This window comes from Narcine bancroftii, chromosome 5 (assembly GCF_036971445.1).
Source record: "Narcine bancroftii isolate sNarBan1 chromosome 5, sNarBan1.hap1, whole genome shotgun sequence".
NCBI classification, from domain to species: Eukaryota; Metazoa; Chordata; class Chondrichthyes; order Torpediniformes; family Narcinidae; genus Narcine; species Narcine bancroftii.
Genome location: NC_091473.1, coordinates 172,145,274 through 172,167,295, shown reverse-complemented (window position 1 = coordinate 172,167,295; position 22,022 = coordinate 172,145,274). Strand labels below are relative to the sequence as shown.

At 42.9% G+C, this 22,022-nt stretch overlaps 1 protein-coding gene and 1 long non-coding RNA gene across 14 annotated transcripts in view; one reads left to right on the top strand and one right to left on the bottom strand.

Moving 5' to 3' along the window:
* The window catches only part of ptpdc1a (protein tyrosine phosphatase domain containing 1a), a 240,005-nt gene that overhangs the window by 192,002 nt on the left and 25,981 nt on the right, over positions 1 to 22,022 (bottom strand). For 5 of the 13 annotated variants that reach the window (XM_069939772.1, XM_069939783.1, XM_069939771.1 and 2 more), the window contains exon 2: positions 10,922 to 10,991. The exons of 7 other annotated variants lie outside the window; for them this stretch is intronic. The gene's annotated coding sequence lies outside the window, so the exon portion shown is untranslated. Of the gene's footprint in view, positions 1 to 10,921; positions 10,992 to 14,526; positions 14,634 to 22,022 lie in introns of all 13 variants that reach the window. One more of the 13 variants, XM_069939774.1, reaches the window with a different exon arrangement.
* Positions 1 to 22,022, top strand: part of LOC138764197 (uncharacterized) — a 48,128-nt gene that overhangs the window by 23,830 nt on the left and 2,276 nt on the right. The window lies entirely within an intron of this gene.

Genomic DNA, 22,022 nt, shown 5'->3' with positions numbered 1-22,022 from the left:
GTTGTGCTGGTGACATACCACACTTGAGCGGCGTTGTGCAGTATACTAGCATGCTCTGGTAGAAGTCCATTCCATTGCCTTTTGCCTTGTTCATCAGTCTTTTCACTGTCTGTACTGATTTTTCCGCAACGTGATTCCCCTGTAGTTTGAGCAGTCTGATTTCTCGCCTTTGTTTTTGTACAGGGTGATGATGGTGGCATCACGAAGATCCTGAGGCAGTTTACCTTGGTCCCAACAAAGCTTGAAAAACTCATGCAGTTTGGCATGCAGAGTTTTGCCGCCAGCCTTCCAGACTTCTGGGGGGATTCCATCCATACCTGCTGCTTTGCCACTTTTCAGTTGTTCGATTGCCTTATACGTCTCATCCAGGGTGGGAACCTCATCCAGCTCTAGCCTTAGGGGCTGTTGAGGGAGCTGGAGCAGGGCGGAATCTGGGACTGAGCGGTTGGCACTGAAAAGAGATTGGAAGTGTTCTGACCATCGGTTGAGGATGGAGATCTTGTCGCTGAGGAGGACTTTGCCGTCTGAGCTGCGCAGCGGGCTTTGGACTTGGGGTGAGGGGCCGTACACAGCCTTTAGAGCCTCGTAGAAACCCCTGAAGTCGCCAATGTCCGCGCTGAGCTGGGTTCGTTTGGCGAGGCTAGTCCACCACTCATTTTGGATCTCCCGGAGTTTGCGCTGAAGATGGCTGCATGCGCGACGGAAGGCTTGTTTCTTCTCTGGACAGGACAGCTTTGCAGGCAAAATCTTCGCTAGGATTCTACTAAATAGAATAATACCTAGTGTCGCCGAGAATATTCTCCCAGAATCACAGTGCGGCTTTCGCGCAAACAGAGGAACTACTGACATGGTCTTTGCCCTCAGACAGCTCCAAGAAAAATGCAGAGAACAAAACAAAGGACTCTACATCACCTTTGTTGACCTCACCAAAGTCTTCGACACCGTGAGCAGGAAAGGGCTTTGGCAAATACTAGAGCGCATCGGATGTCCCCCAAAGTTCCTCAACATGATTATCCAACTGCACGAAAACCAACAAGGTCGGGTCAGATACAGCAATGAGCTCTCTGAACCCTTCTCCATTAACAATGGCGTGAAGCAAGGCTGTGTTCTCGCACCAACCCTCTTTTCAATCTTCTTCAGCATGATGCTGAACCAAGCCATGAAAGACCCCAACAATGAAGACGCTGTTTACATCCGGTACCGCACGGATGGCAGTCTCTTCAATCTGAGGCGCCTGCAAGCTCACACCAAGACACAAGAGAAACTTGTCCGTGAACTACTCTTTGCAGATGATGCCGCTTTAGTTGCCCATTCAGAGCCAGCTCTTCAGCGCTTGACGTCCTGCTTTGCGGAAACTGCCAAAATGTTTGGCCTGGAAGTCAGCCTGAAGAAAACTGAGGTCCTCCATCAGCCAGCTCCCCACCATGATTACCAGCCCCCCCACATCTCCATCGGGCACACAAAACTCAAAACGGTCAACCAGTTTACCTATCTCGGCTGCACCATTTCATCAGATGCAAGGATCGACAATGAGATAGACAACAGACTCACCAAGGCAAATAGCGCCTTTGGAAGACTACACAAAAGAGTCTGGAAAAACAACCAACTGAAAAACCTCACAAAGATAAGCGTATACAGAGCCGTTGTCATACCCACACTCCTGTTCGGCTCCGAATCATGGGTCCTCTACCGGCACCACCTACGGCTCCTAGAACGCTTCCACCAGCGTTGTCTCCGCTCCATCCTCAACATCCATTGGAGCGCTTACATCCCTAACGTCGAAGTACTCGAGATGGCAGAGGTCGACAGCATCGAGTCCACGCTGCTGAAGATCCAGCTGCGCTGGATGGGTCACGTCTCCAGAATGGAGGACCATCGCCTTCCCAAGATCGTGTTATATGGCGAGCTCTCCACTGGCCACCATGACAGAGGTGCACCAAAGAAAAGGTACAAGGACTGCTTAAAGAAATCTCTTGGTGCCTGCCACATTGACCACCGCCAGTGGGCTGATATCGCCTCAAACCGTGCATCTTGGCGCCTCACAGTTTGGCGGGCAGCAACCTCCTTTGAAGAAGACCGCAGAGCCTACCTCACTGACTAAAGGCAAAGGAGGAAAAACCCAACACCCATCCCCAACCAACCAATTTTCCCCTGCAACCGCTGCAATCGTGTCTGCCTGTCCCGCATCGGACTTGTCAGCCACAAACGAGTCTGCAGCTGACGTGGACTTTTTACCCCCTCCATAAATCTTCGTCCGCGAAGCCAAGCCAAAGAAGAGACTGATTTTTCCACTAGACCATTGGACTGTAGAAAATGAGGACTTGACGTGGGTGCATACAAATTCCGACCCTTTGGCAAACAGTTAAATTGCACAACTGGGGTCCATTGTCTGAAGACTTTGCTTGCCATGCCTTGTCTGGAAAATATGGCTTTCATACCTGTTATTACAGCATCTGCAGTGGTGGTGTTCAGTCGACACACCTCTGGATACAGGAAGTAAGTCTTTGACAACAAGATAGTCCTTCCTTGACATTTGAATAGGTCAGTACCCACCTTCTGGTAAGGTCTGTATGGTGCTGGGTGAGGCTTTAGTGGTTCTGCAGGATTCCTTGCTTGATATTTCCGGCATATTGTACAGTTTGACACTTCATTTGTTATATCATTGTTGATTCTTGGGCAGTACATCACCTCTTGTGCTTTTTCTTACACTTTTCGATTCCGATATGTCCGCCATGGATCCTTTTTAGCATCTCTTTTCTCAGATTCTTTGGGATTAAGATTTTGCTTCCTTTGTAGATGGTGTCTTCAACCACCAATAGATCCACCCTGCAGTTCCAGTGCTCTGAAACATCAGGTGAGCAGTCCTACTTCATGCTGGGCCATCCATCCAAGATGTTTTTTCTCAATTGTCTCAGTGTTTCATCTTTGCTCGTCTCTGACTTTATGAACTCCATTTTGCCATCTGATATGGGCAGTGCACATGATCATGTCCACAAGGTGTTCAGGTCTTAATCCATTTTGGTGTTTGCAGGCTCTCTTGCATCAATGTGTCTGCTGTGTACATTAGTTTACCCAGAGGGTACTCTACATTCAGTGTATAGTGTTGCAGCCTGATCATCATTCTTTATGTTCTAAGTGGATATTCATTTAATGGCTTTTAGAACAATGCAATCAAGGGCTCATGGTCAGTCTCTACACTGATTACTTGTCCTGGCACAAACTGATGAAATCTTTCACAGGCATATGTGATGCTGAGCAGCTCCTTTTCAATTTGAGCGTATCGCATCTCCATGTCTGTCATTGAGCGTTATGCATACGCAATGGGTTCTTTGACAACACATGGTTGAGTTCCAGGATTTACAGTGATCCTGTAATGATAAAGGAACAATGATACATTTCCAAATAAGAATGAAGCCCAATGTGAAGGGGTCTCTACAGGTGGTTAGGCCCCATGCATGGCTGTGGGAAGTGCTTTTGAAGTAGCCTCGGAGAATAAATGGAATTCATTTTGTGATTAGTACATTGATAGTGGAGGAATTGGATGTTTTCGAATGGTGGGTAAGATGTCAGTCAAATTGATTACCTTGCCCTTCATATAATTGGGCTTCCTGCATATTTGGTTTGTACAGCTTTCATGCATCTTGTTCCACATGTTAGCCAGAATAACTAATCTCGTACCATGCAGTAGTAGTCCATTGTGCACACTCAAAATGGCCCTCTATTGCCAGTAATGTTTGACTGGTCCTTATAACTGGTTCCTGTCTAGCCAGCCTCCAATGCAGTATTTCATGACCTGCGTGCACACACTGTCAGCTCATAGTTGCTCTCGCAGCTCTGTCAGGCATCTGTCGCTTGTTGGGAGGTTTTCCATCACCATTTCTCCATGAGGTCTTTGTTAGCACTCGTGGCTCCATCTTGTAGTGGAGAGCGAGAGTGTGTATCCGGAGATGTGAGGTTCTTCCCAGGTGTGTATAAGATGTGCATGAGTATCTCATCAGTCTCACCCTGAACTTCTGTATCCATGACGGCAGTGAATCCAATACTTGCCCACCTAGCAGACCCACAAATGGTTTGTGCTCCATCTCCAACTCAAACTGTAGTCCCAAAATAAAATCGTTGAATCTTTCACAAGCCCAAGTCAGTGCCAATGCCTCTTTTAACAGCTGCGCACGTTTCATTACTCTGTTTCTGTTAGCAATCTGGAAGCACAAGCAACCGGTGACCAATGGTCTCCATCCTTCTGTAGTAATACTGCTCCCAGTCCATATGATGAAGCATCAGCTGATATTCTCAGTTACCTATTTGGAGCATACAACTGAAGTACCGGTCTGGATGATAGCGCTCGCTTGAGGTTACTAAATGTCCTCTGTTGCTCATGTCCCCATCTCCACTGGTTTTTCTTGGACATCCAGTCTCTCAGTAGTTTCTCCTTTTCAGCCAGGTTTGGTATGAATTTCCCTAGTTGGTTCACCATACCGATGAACCTCTGAGCTCACATTTGCCAGCTCCTTCATGTCCTGCACAGTTCTCGTCTTGACTGGGTCTGGTCTCATGCCGTTTGCTGAGATGAAATTTCACCTGCCACCTTCTAAACTTGCACTTCGCCATGTTGAGAGTGGCTACTGTCTTCTCTTCTTGTCCTTGGACTGCATGGACCCTCATATCGTGTTGGTCCTTCATGGTTCTCCAAATGAGGATATCATCCATGTGGCAGACAACTCCTTCCAGGCCTGCGGTAACCTCAGTAACTATTATGCTCTGAAAGCGTTCAGGTGCAGAGGAGATACCAGAGGAGATATCAAATAATAACACCAGAATGTCGTGATAAATGTTATGTAGAAAGTTGATTCTTTAGACAAAGGCATTTGCCAAAATCCCATGTTCACATCCAAAGGTTTGATCCACCAAAGGAAGTATAAACTTTTCTCAGCACACTGATCCATTCGAGGATGTCAAGTCCACACAAAGGCGAACATCTTTATTCTTCAGTGCCACCGTGCCACAACACCATTCTGTAGGCTCTTCTATGTGGGTGATAACTCCAAGCTTCTCCATTCTTTCAAGCTCTCTTCACTTTGCTCAGGAGTGGCAAAGGGACTCTTCTCGGTACTTTCAGTAAAAATGGTTTCACATCAAGCTTGAGTTTAATGACATACGGCTTCTGTACAAGCCCGAGTCCATTGCAAAGTTTGGGGTATGCCTTCCTGACCATCTCCTGACCTTGGGTATCCAACATGGCCACTAGCGGAGTCTCACTGAAGCTGGTCTGCTCAACAGTGTCGCTGTAAGTCTCTCACAATGTACACTTCTTCTGTGGTGCTCCTCTCTCTGCATGAGAGTGTTTCTTTTGCCGATCCCAGGACCATTAATTTCACCCCCCCCCCTCCCCCGGACCGTAGAGTGGCTTCTGTGTTTTTCCTACCTTGCCATCTCCAGATACAATTGTTTTGAACACCTGCTCAGGAATGGCTGTAACATCGGCCACTATGTTGATTTTGAAGGTCACTTTACTGCCTCCTACATTAATGTCGGCCATCCAGGGCTCCAAGGAACATTCTGTCCACGTCCTCCGCTACCTCATTCACCTTGCAGGTTGACCTACAAACCTAGTGTCCTCGTTTGCCACAGTTGTGGCATTCTGCACTCCTGGGTGGAACAGTAGTTTTCCGCACTTGGGGCATGTCTTGTGCTCTACATCATTGTTTTAAATTTTTGCTGTCCTTTTTAAATTCTGCCGTCTTCCTTTCTTAAGTTGTACTGCATCTACTATTGATTTACTTGCATACATTTCTCACAAGTCGGTTTGGTGTTGTTTTATCGCCTCTGACTGTCTAGCCATTGTGACTGCTTTCATGAGGGTGAGGTCTTTGTTGAGTTGCATTCTCTCCAACAGTGATGAATCTTAGACCCACTACTCATCTGTCGTGTAAAGGTTCGTCGTGCAGATCCCCACATTCATTTGTCGTCTAAAGGTTCGTCGTGTAGATCCCCACATTCATCTGTCGTGTAAAGGTTCGTTGTGTAGATCCCCACATTCATCTGTCGTGTAAAGGTTCGTCGTGCAGATCCCCACATTCATCTGTCGTGTAAAGGTTCGTCGTGCAGATCCCCACATTCATCTGTCGTGTAAAGGTTCGTCGTGCAGATCCCCACATTCATCTGTCGTGTAAAGGTTCGTCGTGCAGATCCCCACATTCATCTGTCGTGTAAAGGTTTGTCGTGCAGATCCCCACATTCATCTGTCGTGTAAAGGTTCGTCGTGCAGATCCCCACATTCATCTGTCGTGTAAAGGTTCGTCGTGCAGATCCCCACATTCATCTGTCGTGTAAAGGTTCGTCGTGCAGATCCCCACATTCATCTGTCGTGTAAAGGTTCGTCGTGCAGATCCCCACATTCATCTGTCGTGTAAAGGTTCGTCGTGCAGATCCCCACATTCATCTGTCGTGTAAAGGTTCGTCGTGCAGATCCCCACATTCATCTGTCGTGTAAAGGTTCGTCATGCAGATCCCCACATTCATCTGTCGTGTAAAGGTTCGTCGTGCAGATCCCCACATTCATCTGTCGTGTAAAGGTTCGTCATGCAGATCCCCACATTCATCTGTCGTGTAAAGGTTCGTCGTGCAGATCCCCATATTCGCCGTTTTCTGCAGGTGTAATACGAGGCTCTAATGAACGTATCTACTGTTTCTTCAGGCCGCTGCACTCACTCGTTTAATTTCACCCGTTTGTAAATTACATTCTTCTTAGGTACAAAATAATAATCAAAACCTCTATGTACTGCATCATACTTCTGCCACTGCACGCCTGACAAGTCTAGGCCTCGTGGCACATTATCAGCCTCGTCCTCCATGCAGTATACCAGCATATTCACTAGGTTAGCTTCAGAGGAATTATTTTGCCAGTCTGAAGCATTCAAATCTTCTTATCCACTCCTGTGGCTTTGAGAAGTTGAAGGGTTCTGGAGGTTATATTGTGAAAGTCACCATTGGAGGAGTTCCCACTCCCAATCGGGGTGCCTCTACATGTTCAGGCCCGTCCTCCATCTTAGCTCGCATCATTCACTTATATTCTTTCACAGCCTGTCCTTCTATCTGTGGTTCAAAGCTCCACTCCTGACACCATGTCGTGTTTGGTTCAGACACACTCATTACAAAAATGACCTCGAGTCTGGAGTCATGTTCGTAGCTCGTTTTATTTTACCATACAGTGAATGAATATCTACATGCACAGGCTTTTCCCTGCTAGTCCTGAGCCTCTCTCTCCAAGATGCACAAGTCCCACTCCGTGACATCATCAGCCTGCTCAATGTCACACCACTGCTTCATTGGCTATTAGCCATTTCAGACCAGAATACATTTGGCCTGTGACACAGGACAGATGCTTTAGGCAATTGCAGGGGAAAAAAAAACATAATACCAGTATATGCTGCCAGATAACAAATCCCCACACCACCCCAAAGAGAGTTTATTTTTCCTTTCAACCTTTAGTACTGTATGTGTATGGGAAAACATTAATTTCATTCAACATTGGATCTCACATTTTATCTTTAAAAAGTTCAAAAGATAATTCCTAAATATATGTGCAGACAAACTCGAAACAAGAATAGCCATTCAACCCCTTTGGTTCCACAATTAGTTGATCTTCTACTTCAGTACCTTGCTCTGTCCTTCTCTCCACATTTCTGGATTCCATTGGCATTAAAAACTTTATCTGCCTCCTCTTTGAATATTACTGTAAACAACATTTACTGCCTTTGGTGAATATTCTATAGTTCACAACCCTCCAATGAAGAAACGTCTCCTGATCTTTCTTCTAAATAGTCTACCTCATCTCCTGAAGCTGTGAACCCTGGTTGAAAATTCCCTAGCCATTGGGAACATCCTTTTCATATACAGACTAGGCTTTTTAGAATTATTTTAGTTTCTATAACTTTCCTTAACATTTCTCTAAACTCTCTTCATTCTACTTCAGTACCTTGCTCTGTCCTGCCATCCCAAGTATCAGAGGAATAAATATTCATTGCATTCACGCCAAGATTTCTTTAAATAAAGGGATTAAAAACTGCGCACAAAAATTCCAGATGGGGTCTTGAGAAGCCCCTGTACATGGTTACTCTTGTACTCAAATCCTCTTGCAATGAAAGCTGACATACCATTCGCCTGCTCAACTGCTCCTGCACGCGAATGCTTGCTTTCAGTGACTGGTGTAAAAGGATATGCAAATCTCGCTACATCTTCCTTTATTCCCCCAAACGATCAACATTCAGATAATAAACTTGTTTTTAAGAGCCAAAACAGATGCATTGCCTTTATTCATTTTAAAATTGAGTTGGAGTTTTATTGCATCATCCTTACATGCACAATTTCCTCTGGTTTTGTGTCATAAAAACTGGAAGATGTTACCTCTCAAGATTCAAGTTTTGTTTATTTGCTAAAAGTCAAGATGAGAAAAATAAGCAAAAGAAAGTTATTTCGGAGACAACGTGTCTATGCATCTCGCCATCTCTTCCAATGTCACCATATCCTGTGCTCCTGTAACCTCCGAAACCGCATGGCCTGCTATCCAATCCAGCAGCACTCCTGAACTTGAGGAATCCAAGTTGCTCTCCTCAACCAGTGATTCTGAGCCAGTGATGCCATTAGGGAATGTTGAGTGTCTGAAGGAGTTTGGGAGCCCTGTTCGCCATTTGTACCATGATGAATGCCAATCCTGATACTTGGTTCCTACAAGCAATTGTCTTTGTCAACTCCTTGACAGTTGTCAGCTGGTGTGAGGCCTTTGGCAACTGAGCTCACACTGGTCCATTGCTGTGGTTTCCTTCCCTGTAGGGTCCTCTCCCAGGCTCCCTCATCTAAATTACGATAAACTTGAAGTTTAGAACTTTACCCAGCCAAAATAAATAAGATCAAGACTTAATCAACTGATCAGAAGTTCTATCTACTGTCCCACAATGGATCAAGCTCCGTAACTGCCACAAGCAAATTACATCTGTGTACAAAGCTTACCTTTATAAAATAAGAGATTTTCACCAAGCTTTAGTACTGGACAGTTCTGTTGCACATATGCATAACCTAAAACTCAAGGGTTCATTAAATTCACTGAGTACTTGTAAATAAAGGTTATTTTCTTAAAATGAAACAACAGTTTCCCACATTTAGTGTCTTTTAGAACTTTGCCATTTTAAAGCATTTTACAGCTAAAATCATTAAGATTGATATGAAGACAAACTTTCAGTAATTTGGAATCACAATTGAGCACAGAACCTACAGGAAATAAATGCCTAGTTTCACAACAAGCAAATTTTAACTTGATCTGGGGAAAAAAAAAGGTAATCTACAGATGATCCTACAAACCTTCATAATACATGGTATTCTGACAACATTGCCAGTCACGGAACAAATTACACATATGCATCAAAATTGATAGATTTGTCAAATAGTGAAAAAACACCATTAAAGAATGAGGATATTTCTTGTATTTCCTTATGACGGAGGGGACCATTTGGCATTTAGAACTGAATTTGCTTGGAGGAATTGCATCAAACCCACCATCCCATTTATTGATGCATTCTCTCAACTTCACCCAATTCTACTATATTCTGGACAATTTACAGTATCCAATTAACTCAACTCATTGTGATGCAAGAAGAAATAAGATCATCCTGGGGAAAATTTTTGCAAACACGGAGAAAACTTCCCTTCAACAGAGGTCCAGATGGGATCTGCAGAACTGTGAGGCCAAGGTACTACCTGGTATGTCATTGTAGCTGTGGGAAAATGAGTGCCAAGTCAAGTCAGTCAAGACAGATGATGGGCAGAATTTTAAATGCAGAAGCAAACCAATGCAGATGCTAGAACTCTGAAATTAAAACAGAAAATGCCAGGCATACTCAGACAGCTTTTCTGAAGGGAGGAAGAGCAGTTAGTACTTCATGTTAAGGAACTTGCAAAATTCTAAATGAGTTGAAGTGGATAGACAGCGAAGGATCACCTTCCAGTGCTGTCATTCCTTCGTATAACTGGGGTTTTCAAGTCACGTAAAGACTTAGGGACCTAGTTTGTGTTTTTTTTGTAATATTTTATTTATCATTTTAAATATATTTAACAATCATACCAAATACAAAACATCAAGAGAACCCCCTCCCTCCCTCCACCTCTCCCCTCCATACAAGTCCTATTAAACAGAGAAAGAACAAAAAGCATCCCATTGGAGATGGGATAATACCACAGTGTTAAAATCTTTACAGAGGGTCTACTGGCTAGCCAGTAGCAATCGTAGCCCTTTATTGGTTCCACTGAGATACCTTTATGCTCTAAATAAGGCTGCCAGATTTTTATGAAGATGCTATATCCCCTCTTGAGATTGTATGTGACCAGTTCAAATGGGATTCAACTATTCATCTCCGAAGACCATCTATTCAGGAGTAGATGGGAGTCAGACTTCCATGTTACTGCTATACACTTCGTGGACACACACAAGGCAACTTTCTATAAATTTAATTTGAGAATTAATGATCTACCAACCGTGGTAAAGTTGCCAGAAGACAAAGCTCTCGGTCTACTGGGAAGGTGACTCCCGTGATATTGGTTAGGGAGTCACAGAGGTCATACCTGAAGGGCTTCACTTTCGAGCAAAGCCAGGTAGAATGTAAAAAACGAACCAACCTCTACACGACACCTAAAACACGTATCTGATATATTCAGATTTATATTAGTGTAATTGGTGAGGTAGAGTTGATGGAGAAAATCATAATGGACTAATCTATACCTGGCATTGATAGAGCCAACATATTTCCCTGACAGATCTAACTAGAGTTGTTCGTCAATTGTCAGAAGTCTGACTCCCATCTGAACTCCCTGGCTTTGGCTCTCACTCATCAATTTAAAAAAATATATACATTTGAGAAATAAGCATATATACATTTCCTTCATGGAGTAGTTTCTCCTTTCCAATGAGTCCCAGTAGAGTCATTTCAGGCCCCAAATTGGCCCTAAGGAAGGATCACAAGGAAGGTAATTAAAAAAAGGTCTTATTGGACAAGTTATATTTCTTCTTCAACTGCTCAAATAACATGAAAAGTTCTTTTTCATAACAATCTTCCAGACATTGCATCCCCTTATGATACCAGGTCTCCAAAATGCTATTGTTCAATGTCATACCTAGTTTGTATTTAAGAGAACTAGTGTAATGCTAATGTGTCATGGTCATAGCGTTATAGAAACGGGTTCGTCAGACCATCATATCTACCAATACTAATCCCATTTACCTGCATTAATTCCACATCCAGTTATGCCTTGTTCATTCAAATACTTGCCAGGAATGCTTCTATTGTGTGTGGAGGAAGCGTGGCCTTCCTGCCGGTTTAGAATATTGTGAATTTCAGATGTCAAGTGTTCTCTCTGTCTGAAACTTGCTCAGAAGCCACATCACCTGGACTCAGGCCACCCACTAGTGCACACCTTGCTGTTGGCCAACTTAAAATCATATAGGGTCATTATTGGCTAGATGCCCAGATCAGAACTGTATATAATATCAACGAACAGCATCTTTTTTCCCTCAGCCTCATGGTCTAAGCCCCAGACACCACTCCATGCTACCGTGGTCATCGTTGGAAGTGCCGCGGGTAAGGTGTGCACTACACTGAAGCTGAGCTGTAGTAATGCAATAGATCAATACTTACAGTGAGCCACACCCCTATTGGTACAGGGAACCAGGTGTGTGTATAAGAGACCCTGTAGTGGGTGTGCGTATCTAATATAGATTCACTACTGTTGGAGTCCAACCTAGGTCTGAGACGAATGTCTATATCGTTGCTTAAGTGAAATAGTAATCCAGTATCGTTTAACGTTCTCCCATTTGACTCGTGTGTTTAAAAGATAAATGTGATTGTAACACGTGTGTCCAGACTCATCTCTCTGTGAACCCATTACTCTTCCCAACACAGCCTCTTAAATGTCGCCACTGATTCTATCTCCCTCTTTAGAGCATTATATTCCAGATACCAACTCCTCGTTTCATGTGAAAATCTTTGACCCTCAGATCCCCTAAAACCCCTCCCTCTTGTCATAAACCAATGCCCTTCAGTTTTACACCCTACTGTTGGATTCTGGCCCTTAACCCTATAATTTGAGGCATCATACCATTTCTCAGCATGTACTCCAGGGAAGATCGACTCAGTTTATCTACATAACCCATGTCCTCCAATCCAAGCAATTTCTTTGCCAATCTTTTCTGTACCCTTTCTAGCTCAATTACATCCAGAACGATCACAATATTCCAAGTGAGGCCTAACCAACATTTTATGCATCTGTTACATGATGTCCACATCTTGTACTCCATCTTGAGAGAGGAACACGAGCATGCTTTCCTCCTTCACTACTCTATCTGTGGTCTACGTATGCAATTGCACTCCTTGGTCTTTTTTGCTCAACAACATTCCCAAGGTTCTGTCATCCATTCTGTATGTCCTGCCCTGGTTTAACTTTAAATCACTTTATACTTGTCCAAGTTAAATTCCATCTGCATCATTTCCTTCTCAAGTGCATTCTCACCTCCCTTACTCCTCAAGGAACTTGCTACATCCCAGCTGTCTAACCTGGCATATGCCACCCTTCTTGCTGAACAGCCCTAAAAATATCCCTTGTCAATTAAAATTTAGGCTCTTCAATCTTTCCAGCCTTGCCCTTCACTTCACCAGAAGATGCTGGCCTGGACCTCTTCCAACTTCACTTTTAAAAGCCACCCACTTGCCAGATGACTTGTTATCTGTAAAAAAAAGCCTTTCCTAATCAACTTTTGAAATTCCTCTCTGGTGCCACAGAAATTAGCCTTCCTCCAATTTAAGACTTTAACTTGAGATCCAGTCCTATTATTTTCCATAACTAATGGGAGGCCCAGTGTACCCCTTTCAACTTGCAGAGCTTGAAACAATTGGGACTCTAAAGAGGAATAAAACATTTATAATGAAACAGCACAGAACCATAAAGAAAAGATAATCAGGTGGAGAGAACACAGTTCAGGATGCAGAGGTGAGGTTTGTGATCAAGATATGATTGAAGGGGATATACAAAATGTAAAACAAAAAAAATTCAGGGCTTAAGATAGGTTCAGGGCTATAGATCATCTTCTCTCTTATTCCATTTAAGCCTAATCTAGTCCAGCCATTCTCAATTAGTGCCACAGCACACTTTATGGAGCCATGGACTGAATTCATTAAAAAATGTTTTCAAGTAGTCAGCAGGAGAGAGGTACTCTTGTGAATAAAATGGATATTCTTAATTTTGGTAGGAGCCATTTTGACTTGGTGGTGAAGATGTAAAGATTCAAATTAAGATCTTATAATGCAAACCATTTTAAGCAAATCAGCCTGTGGTTATCATGTCAAATCAAATATAAAAGATCTAGTTTGAAATCACTTCACCAAAAGTGAAGCAATCTCCACCCTTCTAATACACAAGTTAGTGTTTTTGTTTTGCAAGAAAACTTAACCACCCTTAATTGCAATGGACAAATGTTTCCCTGCCACTTCCACCGAGAAAGGCCAGACCTAAAATGTGATCACTAATACAATGATTTAAGAACACAAAAGATTCCAATAGCTTTTTTAAAAATACAAAATGCTTTCCTTGATATTCTTGAGTGGTTACTTCATTCATTTTGATTAATATAACAATGCATTTAAATCATAAAACTAGACACTTTCCGAGAGTTAACAACCTGTGAGCAACCCAACTATAAATAGAACCATTTGTTAATCATAATGGAATATAATGTTCAATATTAATTTGTAAAATTATTATTAAAACCCATGAAAAACATACCATAAAGAACTCTTCTGGCTACAAAAGCAATATACCTCATCAAAAGCATGTAAACAGAGACAATGAGCAGCAACATGTTCGGGACAAATTTTTTTCTCCCCTTTATTTGCCCCAGTGCTCCACAGTTTTAAATTTGTAATCAAACAATTTACATGCGATTAAAGTGCACATTACAGCTTTTATTTGCTAATTTAGAAATTACAGCATTTTTTATACATAGTTCCTCCATTTCAGGGCACCATAATGTGTGGGACATTTGGCTTCACAGATGTCTGTGATTACTCCGGCATGTTTAATTGTTTCATTGGTACAGGTAGAAGAGACCAAGGCTTGCTTCTAAGTTTTTTTTTTAAATCACCTTGGAGTCTGTAGTTGCTATTTTTCCCCAAACACGAGGAGCAGAATTATTCTTTTAGACATACAGCACGGTAACAGGCCATTTCGGCCCATGAGTTCATGCTGCCCAATTTACACCCATTTCACCTACACCCCTGGTACGTTTTGAAGAGTGGGAGGAAACTGGAGTCCCTGGGGGAAAACCTGCGCAGACATGGGGAGAACGTACAGACTCCTTACAGACAGTGCAGGATTTGAACTTCAGGCCTGATCGCTGGTGCTGTAAAAAGGCACTGTGCTAACCGCTTGTGCCCAATGAAAGTCAAAGAAGCCATTATGAGGACAAAAAACAACAAAACAGTAACTCACCCATCTTAATGATGTTTCAAACAGTTGATTTTGGTAATCCTAAGAAGAAAGAGCATTCTGTTGAGCTCAGTAAATGCAAAGGGACTGATATTCCAAGGAAGACTTTCCTGCAGATGACAGAAGAATTCTCATCATAATGAAATCTCCCCAAACCCCCTGGTCGACAGATCCAAAAAAAAACTCTTCAGGGGGCAGGTGTGGATGTGTCAATTTCCCCTTTTCCATTGGCACCTTGTCCCTGGAAAAAACCAGGACAGGGTCCAGTGGAAAAGGAAAACAATTAGCACACCGGCATCAAATAACGTTAAATCACGCCAGGGGTTGACAGCTTCTACCCCTGCTCATGTCCCCAGAGTCAGCTGATGCTGGGGTGCTGATTAAACCAGTAGGAAAAAAAGACAACTTCCATCCATTCCATTTGAAGGTAGTCTCTCCAATCCCCGGGGATGAGTGTGTTCAGTGGAAAAACAGGCAGTGTCACAGTTAAAGGCGGCCCTGTGGAAACAGCACAGATGGCTTCCTATTCTGGGACACTGCATGGCCAAATTAACTGGAATGCCAGTGGAAAAGGGGTAGACTACGGTCTGTAGAAGAGTTCATGAACAGAAATACAAACTCTACACTGCAAGATGCAAACCACTAGTTAGCTACAGAAACAGGATGGCCAGATTAGTTTGCCAGCAAGTATTTTAAAAAGCCTGCACAATTCTGGAAAATGTCTTGTGGACGGATGAGACCAAGATTCAAAATGTACCAGGCTAAAGAAAATTCCCAAAGCATATCACCTCATCTGTGAATTGACATGGTGGGGGTGTTATGGCCTGGGCATGTCTGGCTGCCACTGGTACTGGCATACTTATCTTCACTGATCATGCAACTGCTGATAGCAGTAACAAAATGAATTCTGAGGTGTATATAAACATATTATATGCTCAAGTTCAAGCAAATGCCTCCAAAATTATTGAATGCCGCTTCATCCCACAGCAAGATAATGATCCCAAACTTGAATGGGTAATAGTCAGGAGGGGGAAGGGGAAGAGATACGTACTAAAGTGTACCCCAATAAGTACTTATGTTTGAGTACTATGGGGGGGGGGGGGGAAAGAGACAGCCTACTTGGGGGAAAGCAACAGTGGCAGCACAGCCAGCGTCAAGTGGGGAAGCATTTGTGAGCCATCCACCCCAAATAAGTTATTGTGCCCTCCCCCACCCATCCGCACTAGCACCACACAGTTTCATCGCCACACGCTATAAGCACATGCCTTTGTCTGTTACGTCAGAGGGAGGGGGAAATGTGACAGAGGTTCCTGGCAAGTGTGGCACTGCTCCCCCCACCCTGCTAAGTGCCCCCCTGCAGTTACCCTAATGCCCCCTCCCCCGATTAGACTTGTTCTGATGCCAACTCTGATTGGCACAGAGTCTGGTCCGGTGACTCAGAAGGGTAGGAAAAGGAAGGGGAGGGGAATAGTGATAGGGGACTCTATAGTTAGGAGGTCAGAGAAGCGATTCTGTGGACACAGGAAGGAAACTCGATGGTGCTTTGCCTCCCAGGTGCCAGGATGTTTCAGATCGCATCCAAGATATCCTGCAGTGGGAGGGAGAACAGCCAGAGGTTGTGGTACATATTGGGACTAATGACTAGGTAGGATAAGGGAAGAGGTTCTGAGAAAAAAGATTTTAGGGAAAAAGGAGTTAAGAAGCAGGACAGCAAAGGTTCCTTTCTTTGGATTACTGCCTGTGCCGAGAGACAGTGAGTATTGGAATAAAATGAGGTGGAGGATAAACATGTGACTGAGGGATTGGAGCAGGGGCCAGGGATTTAGATTTCTGGACCATTGGGATCTCTTTTGGAACAGGTGGGTTCTGTACAAAAAGGGTGGGTTGCTCGAATCCCAAAGGAACCAATATCCTAGAAGGGAGGTTCATCAAGGCTACTGGGAGTTATACAGTTATATAGGAGAGTTTAAACTAGAATTGTTGAGGGGGGGGTGTGGGAACTGAACTGAAGAGTCTGGAGAAGAGGAAGTTGGCTCACAACTAGAGAAAGCTTGGTGACAGTGTGGGAGGGAGGATAGGCAAGTGATAGAGAAGGGATGCACTCATACAGTTTGAGATGTGTCTATTTTAACGCAAGAAGTATTGCAAACAATGCAGATGAGCTTCGAGCGTGGATTAATATTTGGAGCTATGATGTGGTGGCTTGGATAGCTCAGGGACAGGATTGTTTACTTCAAGTGCGAGCTTTAGAAGTTTTAGAAAGGACAAGGTGGGGGCCTGGCACTGTTGACTAGAGATAGTGTCACAGCTTCAGAAAAAGTGGACAACATGGAGGGATTATCTACAGATCCTCTGTGGGTGGAGTTTAGGAATAGGAAGAGGTCAATAACTTTACTGTGTGGTTATTTTTTAAATACAAGCTGCCCAATACAAACAATAGAGGAGCAGATAGGGAAACAAATTCTGGAAAGGGGTAATAACAAGTTATCATGGGGGATTTTAATTTCCCATAGATCATTTGACATCTCACCAGAGCAAGGGGTTTAGATGGGGTGGAGTTTGTTAGGTGTTCAGGAAGGTTTCTTGACACAATTTGTAGATAAGCCTACAAGAGGAGAGTCTGTACTTGATTTGGTATTGGGAAATGAACTTGATCAGGTGTCAGATCTCTCAGTGGGAGAGCATTTTGGAGAGAGTGATCATAATTCTATCTCCTTTACAATACCATTGGAGAGAGATAGGAACAGACAAGTTAGAAAAATATTTAATTGGAGTAAGGGGAGTTGTGAGGCTATCAGGCAGGAAATTGGAAACTTAAATTGGGAACAGATGTTCTCAGAGAAAGTACAGAAGAAATGTGGTAAATGTTCAAGGGAGATTTGTGTGAAGTTCTTCGAAGGTACCTTCCAATGAGATATGGAAGTTATGGTAGGGTTCTAGAACCATGGTGTTCAAAGCTTGTATATTTTTTTTTTAAACTAGTCAAGAAGTTTACAAAAGGTTCAGAGAGCTAGGCAATGTGAGAGATCTAAAAGATTATAAGGCTGACAGGAAGGAATTTAAAAAGGAAATTAGGAGAGCCAGAAGGGACCATGAGAAGACCTTGGCAGGCAGGATTAAAGAAAACCCAAAGGCATTCTACAAGTATATGAAGAGCAAGAGGATAAGATGTGAAAGAATAGGACCTATCAAATGTGACAGTGGTAAGTGTGTATGGAACCAAAGGTGCTTAATAAATACTTCAATATTCACTATGGAAAAGGATCTTGGTGATTGTAGTGATGACTTGCAGCAGACGGAAAAGCTGGAGCTTGTACATATTAAGAGAAAGTAGGTGCTGAAGCTTTTGGAAACCATCAAGTGGATAAGTCACTGGGACTAGATGAAATGTACCCTAGGCTACTGTGGGAGACAAGGGAGGAAATTGCTGAACCTCTAGCAACAATCTTTGAATCATCAATGGGGACAGGAGAGGTACCGGAGGATTGGAAGGTTGAAGATGTGGTTCCTTTATTCAAGAAAGGGAATAGAGATAGCCCAGGAAATTATAGACCAGTGAGTCTTACTTCAGTGGTTGGCAAGTTGAAGATCCTGAGATGCAGGATTTATGAATATTTGGAGTATAATATGATTAAGAATCATCAACATGGCTTTGTCAAGCGCAGATCATGCCTTACGAACCCAATTGAATTTTTTGAGGATGTGACTAAACACAGTGATGAGAGAAGAGCAGTAGATGTAGTATATATGGATTCTAGCAAGGCATTTGATAAGTAAAGAGGCATGGGATCCAAGGGGACATTGCTTTGTGGATCCGGAATGAGCTTTCCCACAGAAGGCAAAGAGTGATCTTGGACGGGTCATATTCTGCATGGAGGTCAGTGACCAGTGGTGTTCCTCTTGGATCTGTTCTGAGACCCTACTCTTTGTAATTTTTTATAGATGAACTGAATGAGGAAGTGAATGGATGGGTTAGAAAATTGGGGATGTTGTGGATAGTGCGAGGGCTGTTAGAGGTTACAGCAGAATAATAGGATGCAAAGCTGGGCTGAGAAGTGGCAGATGATGTTCAACCCAGATAAGTGTGAAGTGGTTCATTTTGGTACTTCAAATATGATGGCAGAATATAGTATTAGTGGTAAGACTATTGGCAGTGTGGGGTACAAGTCCATAGGACCCACAAAGCAGCTGTGCAGGTTGATTCAGCAGTTAAGAAGGCATACAGGGTATTGGCCTTCATTAACCATGGAATTGAATTTAGGAATCAAAAGGTAATGTTACAGTTATATAGGACCCTGGTGAGACCCACTTGGCATACTGGTCACCTCACTTCCAGAAGCATATGGAAACCACAGAAAGGGTGCAGAAGAGATTTACAAGGATGTTGCCTGGTTTTGGGAGCATGCCTTATGAAAACATGTTCCCTTTTCTCCTTGGAGTGGCAAAGGATGGGCAGTGACCTGATGGAGGTGTTTAAGATGATGAGAGGCCATGATTGTGTAAATAGTCAGTCAGAGGCTTTTTCCCAGGACTGAAATGGTTGCCACAAGAGCACACAGGTTTAAGGTGCTGGGGAATAGGTGCAGAGGATGTCAGGGTTGTTTTTTTTTTAAAAAACACATGCATGTGCAGAATGGGCTGCCGGCAATGGTAGTGAAGGCTGATATGTTAGGGTCCTTTAAGAGACATTTGGATAAGTACATGGAGCTTAGTAAAATAGAGGGCTATGGGAAAGCTTAGTAATTTCTAAAGTAGAGACATGTTCAGCATAACTTTGTGCTGTACGTTTTCTATGTTCTATCCTGCTAAAGCAACGAAAGAGTTTTTCAAAGCTAAAAATTGGAAAATTCTTGAATGGCCAAATCAGTTACCTGATCCAAATCCAAATGACCATGTCTTCCATCTGCTGAAGAGAAAATTTAAGGGGACAAGCCCCCGAAACGAGCAGATGGCTACTGTAGTGGCCTGGCAGAACATCACCAAAGATATTCAGCATCTGGTGATGTCAATGAATCACAAACTTAAAGCCATCATTGCATACAAGTGATATGAAACAAAGTACTAAACACAACTATTTTAATGTACATACTATTATGTCCCAAATATTAGGTTGCCCTGAAATGAGGGGACTAGGTAGAAAAGGTGCTGTAATTTCGACATGATCAAACCAAAGTACACAAATACTCTAACATCTGGAATGTGCACTTTAATCAGATGTGAATTGTTTCGTTACAAATTTTAAACTGTGGAGCACAGGGGGAAATAAAGGAAAAAATGGGAACTGTGACCTATTTAAGGGAGAAATCAGGCACATCTATGAATACATCTGTGCAGGATCTCAAGGCACGATACAGGACTCTGAGCCAGTTGCTTTCCACGGGTTATCCATCAGAAGGCCATCCTGAATCGATCAGCAATGACAACGGGTGCAACAGTACGATCATCTTTGATGTGGCTGTCACCTCACTGCCTCGTCCTTGCTCAAACTGAGCATATTTAATTTAATCGGAAATTGTTGCACTATCACATGCTATGCTGCTCAGCTTTGCTTTATACTCTGTGTGATAAGATGTATTCTTTGCCATAGTCGCCATATATCTTGGGACTTGAGCTTGGTCAGTACTATCTTCGGCTTATAATTGCCTTTCAGAGACTGTACTTGGATTCTTGTGGAGACCCAGGTCTTTTGGCTTAAATGGCTCTAATCTGCCTTCAACAGCAAGTAGAATTCCTGATTCATCCATGTTTTCCAATTGAAAATTACCCTCATCGTCTTCTACACACTCACTGAAGTCAGAGATGACAACTGTGTATTCAAGGTTGTTTGCTGAGTGCTTGAAATCGGATTAGTCTACTGCTTCAAAGCAGTCATCTGTGCCTTAGACACCATTTGACAACTTTCACCACAGGACCATCCCACCTCAGCATCTGGGTGTATGTTGATAGCATCAGCATAACCTGATGACCTAACTTGCCAAAGAGCAGGTATGGGAATGGATGGTAACTTTTTTTTTTATATATAAAAGTTGTGTAATAGCAGTCAAAGATGTTGAGCCTTTCATAGGGCAGATGTCATGGTGGAATTTATTTGGGCACTCAAGGTGGAAGTACTGGCAATTATGAATGAGACCTTGGGATACTTTGTTTTGAGGTTGTTGCTGGATGTAAATGGTTTGTGTAATGCTACTACCTTCATGTTTGCTGGCATGTAGACTGCAGTCATTATTACTGATGTGAATCCTCTTGATGGAGTGGCACTTCACCATCAGGTATTCCAGATCAAGGTGCAGCAGCATTGATAAGAAAGTAGACACCTTCACCACTTGCCTTCTTCCCCCCCAACCCCGAGGACTCTGCACAGTCCACCTGGTGGATTGGGAAGCCCTCCATTTCAGTCCAATTTGCAGGCACAAAAGTCAGAAAAACTTTGATCTACATTCTCCTGAATTGCTGGCAAAAACCAAGTACATTCCTGCAGAACATTTTTCCCCCCCAAATCAAGCCTTCAACTGCACGAAGGATAATAGTACCTTACCCAGAATAGTAATTAGACCTAGTTGTCCATAAAGTTAATTGATTAGCAAGTGTTATCATTTTGCAGCACAAGTACTAATAGCAGCAAAAACAGAGAGAATCGTTTAGGTAGGAGGTAAGAAACCAGACATTAATTTGCTTCGGACTTATTACCACTGTTTTCATAGTCTCCAATGTCTCTTCAAACTGGTATTTCTTGCATGTGTTTCCTGTTGGTATAGCTGTTAACAGTTAAAGTATACAGAGTGATGAAGACATCTTTACAGTGTCAAAAACACAAGCTCCTCTCTAGTAGAAGTCATGGAGAATGCAATCAAACTAGCTACTTTAAAATTCAACTTCATTTTAAAAATGAACTAAGTGGTGCAATCAATTTTGTTAAGTGTTTTAAATTTTCCCCATACAAAAAATGGCACTCAATATTTCAGCAAGCTTGTAACACTAGCTGTCAGCCTGCAATGCGTAGCATCACAAAAGCAGTGATCCTTACATCCACATGGATAGCCATAACCAGCCTTCACAAATATTGTATTTGAATCATGTTTTTCATTAGCACAGACAGGATATTAGACCTGTTCAATGTCAGTGGAACAATGCATTTGGCACATACTGTGCAGAAAACTAGTTTCATAAATTTAATTTTACAATGCAATATTGACTATAGAAAAAAAACTGTTCCACAGATGATGCTATAGCCTTGTCCCTTCACTCCAGCCTGGCCCACCTGGAGAAATACACCCCAGACCTAAATAGGGGAAGCTTTGCAAATTCCTGTTTGAATGTCATCAGTTCTAAAGTTGATCAGGACATGTTAGTGTGTAAAGGGAACCAATGTATAAAATACAATGCTAGAAATAATCAGTTGTACAAGATAGAAACAGGCCCTTTAACCCATCACATCCTTGAAATCATTTTTTGTCCATTGGAAGGTATCCTTCAATTTTTGTCACCTACAACATGATCCC